The sequence below is a fragment of the Argentina silus genome (assembly GCF_951799395.1).
Source record: "Argentina silus genome assembly, chromosome: 2".
NCBI classification, from domain to species: Eukaryota; Metazoa; Chordata; class Actinopteri; order Argentiniformes; family Argentinidae; genus Argentina; species Argentina silus.
In genome coordinates, this window is record NC_139656.1 from 25970135 (window position 1) to 25977503 (window position 7369).

The following is a 7369-nucleotide window of genomic DNA, read 5'->3' on the forward strand; positions in this document are numbered from 1 at the left end:
CTATAATACTACACTCTATGTAGATCAGTGGCTGTAGCAGTCAAACCCTTGGTAGTCTCCCTCATGTCATGTACAGTAACAAGCTGTTTAATAAGTAGGGGAGACTAGGGGCAATTGTACCAATTTTTGCCATTTACTCTACTGTATTAGTCAGAGACCACTCAACCGAGACCAGTTACTTTTTATATAAGAAACTTACATCTGTCTACTAATCATTTATATAATTTATAGGTCTCTATAGAAGATGGTTTGATCACAGTATTGATTTTAATTAAACAATTCATTGGATGGTGTCAATTTTAACTACAAAATACACCAAATAAACTCACTTAGCTTCCAAAATGTTTTGCTGTTGTAGAGTTCTACATGTTCCCAGTCAAGACAGTGTAGAGACATTTAATTAGTATAACTAGAGGCATTTTACAGCTCTGTAATGGTCTCTACGTCAAAATGGCAATTGATGGTACTCAGACCCATACCTGGTTACAACTGTATTTGCACTCTACAATCCCATGGCTATCAAAAGATAGATATTTGTATAATTCATACTATCTCAAAGTTAAAATCACTAGTTTTCAACATAGAGCTGCTTGGCTTAGGGAAAATTGTACATTGCCTTACAATCGCCCTGACCCTAACAGCCATGACAAAACCTTGTGCTAGCAAGATACGAAAACATTGACACGTCAATGTTTAGCCAATATAACAGTGCTTAAAAAATATTGATTTGGACTCTTGGATATTAAAGCCCTAAAACCTGCAGATGGTGAGATATTTGACAACATTTCTTCATGCAGGGAGAATATCTAACAGTGCATGTACTGAGTGAGTTTCGTCTCTCTAGCTTGTTTCTGATTGGAGAAGAGTGTCACAATTGATCCCTGTTACATTTGTCCCCAGTCTCCCCTAGGTGTGCTCGTAAAGCAATTAAGAAACTGGAACCACAGTCTTTATCACCTTCAGGCTAAACATGTATCGCTAAGATTGATCATCAGATTCACAACATGATTGCATTGGCATTCTTTTCAGCTGGGCATCATAAATCTAAAGATTTTCCTCTACTAGGAGGTCTGTTAATGGCATTTCCCTCCTGCTGGAAAATGATCTTAGGCAGAACGTTTTGTCCGTTGGTTCCCTAACAATGCCCATTGCTTTCATACTGTATGACTGATGCATTCAGAATTGAATCAATGGCTCATATTTGCTTTCCCACGTCTCTCCACAACTGGCAACTAAATCTAGGGCTTATACCATCATTCATGTAAGAATTGTGGATCGTCCTCCCCTTCAACATGTCCATAGAAAGTGTTTTTACTTACTACTTCATTTTTTGACTATTGTTTTCGTTTGTGTGTTTCTAGATACATTGCTAGATATTGTGTTTGTGATTTGATACCCATTGTTTCTTTTTAACCTATTGTTTAACCCAAATGAGTGAAATATACAATACTGTCCTTCAGTGGAGACACGTTTAAAGAACGAAATAAATATTGAAAAGATATAAAGAACTGATTTGAGTGAGCCTTGTTTTACTTTCACATCTTGGCATGATATACAGTACATTGTCATGGTTAATCCAGAACTATGTTAGTATGTTATAGGTTAGTCAGTATTTATATCAACAGAGCCTTACTTTGGTGGCTGAATTTGTGGGTACATTTCAAAGCTTATAGTTAATCTTACTATACACAGTCATCTCAAATGTTATTGTTATATCAAGTAGGACATAAGGTGGGCAGAACGTCTTGAAGTAAATGAGCTTGCCTGGTAAGTAAAGTACATGAGCCCTTTTAAGCTAAGCATCATTATAAGGCTTAACAGGCTTCTTACACAAATTGATATTTCATCCTGAGCTTGCAATAAACTTTGAACTTGACTGCACTTATTGATCGATGTGATTCACTAGATAGCTTTAAAGCCAATAATGATGCAGTAGTCAGCCCAGACCCGTCTTTAATTTCTCTCTTCTAAAACACTTGGGGCTGGTTTCACAGACAAGGCTTAAGCCTAGTCCTGGACTAATTCACACTTTCAATGGCAAATTGCTATGGAGGATGCTTTTTAGTCAAGGACTAGGCTTAAGCCTAGTCCTGCTCTTCTTCATGTCCGCATAATTGGATTATCAAACGTTTTCCATCCACCTTGATATATCTCTTACATATTGTTTATACCCTTGTCAAGTAGTCACTGGAACTGCGCATACATAGAAGAGAAGGAGGATTGTGTAAATTCAGCCTTTTCCTAGTAGGGAAAGTAGGGTTCAAAGCTATTGAAATGAGGTTATGACAGCCAGGTCAAATTGAGGTCATCATCAGTGAACCATACAACTCAGTCCACCCTGTCACCACCTATGTTAGAGTCGGGGAGTCAGCAGTAATGGGAGGATGTCTCCACTCAGCCTGAAAAAAGAAACAATTTTCCAGGAAAACCGAAGCCGTGGTCTTATCTATCGGACACTTGGGGTTTCTCAGTAACAGGAGCGAGCCTCAGGTGGCGCTTTATTTCATGGGTCAATAAGCCGCTGACACAGCCCGGCCAGGGGAAGCAGCAGCGCAGTGCCGAGTAATTCATTTCTGTTAGATTGGAGTCAGCTACAGGGACAGGGGGGCTCAGTCCTGGGTGAAAGTGCACGTGAGGACGTGCGAGTGTGAGCGGTCAAGTGTGAAAAGTGCAGGTAAGGATTGAGGCCCAGGTCATGGTGTTGACTCCTTTAATACCTGAGAGTGATCAAATGCCTGACATGAGTACCTGGTGGACTGAAAGAATAGAACATTTGGACCTCAGTACTATGATCACAGTATCTCTGACAATATGATGTTATATTGCAAACCATCTTTACATTTGATGATTCATCTGTCAGTGTGGATAACAAACAACGCAGTCTTAACAAAAATAGCTATGCAACCAGGGCAGGTTACATCACTCAGTGAATATTTAAAGTGTGGGGATAGGTTTGAGGCATGGCATTCTTTCTGTACTGTAAGCTTGCATTCAAAAATCTGTCACAGGTCATAGTGTGTGGAGTTATCATGCAGATGGTGAATCACTGGTGAACAGATTACAACCAGATTATGATTAACTGATTATGACCTCTAAAGTACCCAAGGACCTAACACCTTGTGCTGCATCATGTCAATCTGTAATCTTGCTCTCCGTGTGTGTGCTTTGTGAGTAATCCTATGGTCCTTTGTCCTTTAAAGCTGGTCTAATCCCACACAATCAAGCCCAAAGGACATCATGTAGAGGATCACAAGTCTACAAGGGCTTTAGACACTACAGGGTCAACCCGAACCGTACTGTGCTGGCTCAGATTTTTTCTGCAACTACAGTATGGTGGATGTGTCCCCAGCCCGGCCCAGTACAGCTTAGCTCAGCTCAATTTGATTTGGCTCTGTTGAGTAAATTAGGGTTATGTAGGTAACTCACACTACAGTCTGTTGTATGGAGAGGCTGTTATTGATTTACTGCTCCACCCGAGATTTACTGTGGTGGAAATAGACAATGGGCAGACTGAGGAATTCCTCTTCAGTCTGTGCAGAATGTTTAAGGCCTGACCCTAACTCAGGAATGTCCTATTCTTGCTTTCCACTGACAGACATGTACAGCTGCTGGTGCCCTATCAGGGACTATGAGAACTGGTTTTATAAGTGGCGGTGAAGTCTATAGAGATTCTGTGTTGGTGGTGAGAGACTGAACTTTACAGTTACAGTATGTCTTACTTCGATACTTAATCCAAATCTTGTTGTGAGGTAAGCCTACTATTGTACCACCACTGTTGGTTGAGTGGCTTTATCATAATTGCAAAGTGGCTAGTGTGCTCCTCACCCAAGCAGATAGTACCAAGGGGTTGTACCAAGAACTGCTGCCAAGTGAATTATTAACAGTGGTGTTAGAAGTGAAATGGTGAGCCTGGATTTGAGTGACGACTCGCTAGAGATGTGTGGGAGGGACATTGATGTTCATTGATCGCTGCAAGATTGTGGGATCAGATCCCACACGTCACCACAGAATTCTCTACATACCAGAATACACTTGGTAATGTATTAATCTCTACACCCTGAGGACATATGTATTGTATCACCACTATTTGTGTGTTTGTATCTCTTAATCACTGAGATAAATGGCTAAAATGAAAGTACAAGAGACAAAAATACAGTGGTTGATGTCAGAGCTGGCATGCGGCCAGTATCCAGTATAAAGCAAGGCTTGGAGTGGGAGTTGAGACAGAAGAGTCCAGGCCTACTGTGAGAGGTAGGATGTGGTGCATTGACAGGTCCAAAACTTGCCCTGCATGGATGAGCAATCACACCCCTGCAGTGGATTCTTCAATCCCAGAGGGACACGGCCAATGAACTTCAACACACACATCCCCATTTTTAAAAATGCCATCATCTGCATAAAGACATATGTTAATACAGTAATGATCATCTAAGCTCCATATTCCCCACTCACCGATCATGCCATTGCATTCAAGGCATCCTAATTAAACCGAATGAAACAGACTCCACGTCTATTGCCAGATGCAATTAACATCCCGCCCGGTGACAGCTCCATATTTCTCGGGCCGATCAGAGGGGAGAATTCAGTTGGCCCCGGACTTTATTTATGACAGGAGTTAATACCGGTCGAGTGTGGCGGCGAGTAAATCTCTGTCACCATGCTTAATTTGTTGTGTACTTCAGAAGCGGATGGCGAATATAGTTGTCATGCTGAGTAATATGCCTTCCCATTAGCCTGTGCGTCCACGGTCTGTGATATAGGACCGTGGAAGCAATTTTCAGCCTGGGCGTGGGAGAGCCGAGGCTGAATCTCCAGAGTGACAGGCTGGAATGCTCCCAATCAATAGACCAATTTAGGAGAAAAGAGCTCCTCTTTACTCACTCACAGCTATACACATACAAACTCACTGGGGGACTCAGTTTGAGGGAGCCTCAGCACTTCATGGGTTAAAAATGGCATGCAGCTTTAGGCTACCTGAGGGGATTTGTATTGTGATTAATCAAATGTGTAAGCCTTGATGTGACATTGGCATTACAGTAACAGAGACTGTATTTTTCCTTTGGGTTTTGCTTGGTTTTCTCTCTTGACAAACCTCATGCAAAGCTATCTCATGAGAGTTTAATGTTGTTTCCATTGTTCTTCTCTCTCGTTTACAGCAGGGACATAGGGATTGGTATGATCCTAGTCATCTATCCCATCAGGTCACATTGTACCCTCACGATAACACGTTCTCCTGTTAGTCTTTGAGAACAACACATTGCGTCAGCCAATAAACGAACCCTGGTGCTTCAAAGCATTGTTAAAATTGCTAGAAATACATTCAAAATAAGCTTCAGACCTCCGCATATGAGAAGCCTATTTTAATAACTAGCCAATTTGAATGATGAGACTTAACTTGAGAAGGAAACAAGATGAGGAGATACGGAATAAAGATTTGCTGCACTCTGCCACCTGCAGGCAAAGAGTGTGCAGATGCACTGTTGTACATTGTGGTAAATTGAGTAAAACATGCATTTCAACCACCATCAGCACTGAAAAACCATCAATGTCTTTGGTAAACAATATCATATTTTAATTAGGAGATTTTGAGTGTTGTGAGATCTGTGAGTGCTGTTACATAAAAAGGAAACTATTCATCAATGACTGAAACTCACTTCAGACAAACTACCTAGAACCAACCACCACCATTACCCCACCCACCCTACCCACCCTACCCACCCACCCACACAAGACCAGAATGCAGGGCAACATTCCTGGGCATCATCAACACGTGTCTATGCCTCTGTAAGACCACCACCAGTCATTCATGTCAAACTGTGGAGGGTATTTTGGGGAACAGCCTTTTTATTCATCAAATTTGAACTGTGTTAGTTTCTCTTTATTTCAGTGCCACCATGGTGAACACCCATGTTAAAAATAAAAAGCGACATCTTGTTAAAAGGAATATCATAATGAAGACAATTAATTCAACTAATCATAGAAACTGACATAATAACCTCACAGCATTCTTATCAAACTCTCCCTCCCGGACTAAACGAAGAAAAGAATAAAGAAAAGAAAATGGGCCAGGGTAGACAACAACAAAAACAGCTTATATCCACACTTTAGATATTCCCATAGACTTTAGGTTTGGTTTGAAGGGGGGTTCTGTTGGATTGTCTCAAGTTTTTTCCCTGTAGAGGAGCGTCACTGCAATGCAGCAACAGTAAATCTACTGAGGAGGACAGTGAAAGCCATGAAGACTCTACCTAGTGCACTGAGAATAGGGGGTTCAATCTGGACACGGTTTTTGGGTGTCGTGAAGTGCAAACCGTTATCTCTAACCCTCCCTGTTCTAGTTCATTCACCACCCTGGCAAATTAGTAGTGGTAAACTACACCTGAATACATAGCTGGAGTTTGTCCTGTAAGTATACTCACAACATAGTTATTTTTTTTTTCAATACAGTACAGCATAGAGCAATAGTATTCATATAATTTTTCATATCTTTTTTCATATTGCACCATCAGAGAATGGGACACAGAGAAAGATCAACAGAGACTCCATTTCCTAATCAAAACGAGATATGTGCAAACATGACTAAGGACTTTATTAACCAAATCAATTCTTCCCTGTAATATCCACAAATAAAAGTGATTTCTCTTTTTATATATATATTTATAGTAATAAGAATAATAAATCTTCACATTGGATCATTTCATAGTGTGACAAAATGCTCAACTGGGCTGTCCAGTCGTGATCGTTATCCTCATAGTCTTTTAATTGGTCAGTCCCCCATGCATCCATAGGAAATAGATTTCTTTTTTCTTCAAAAAAGTAATCGTTTGAGAGCAGCCGACAAGTTTGGACTGGTGCCGATTGCTTTCATTCCCAGATTTCTCCCAAGTTTCATTCAGTGTTTTAGAAGGAATTTCCATAGAAAAAAATGACGGGCTCCAAATCATCGTCTCACACTCCGGAAAAAAGCTGTCCAGGCTCCTATTAAAACATTGCAGTAATGGTATCAATTGATCATTTGTAATCAATAATTAATAATCATTAATAGTTGACAACTAACAATTAATAATCACTGATTAATCATTAATAATTAACAATAATTATCAAGAATAAATAATGCTCCCTCGTAACGTAATTAGTTTGGCAAGCTCCACGCGGAGTCATTTCAGATGAGTGAATTTGTCTCACAAGTTAAAAAACAAACAAGAACTGAAAGAAAGCTCCAAAATAAATAAAAGGAGATTAGTAAAAGTGACCCCTCCTTGAAGGAAGGGGACGTATATACAGGACTGCGTGGTGAGAGTCAGTTTACTGCACTTGAGTGTAAGTCCAGTGTTAGTGTGAGTTTGAGTCCGGCCCCATGCCCCTGGTG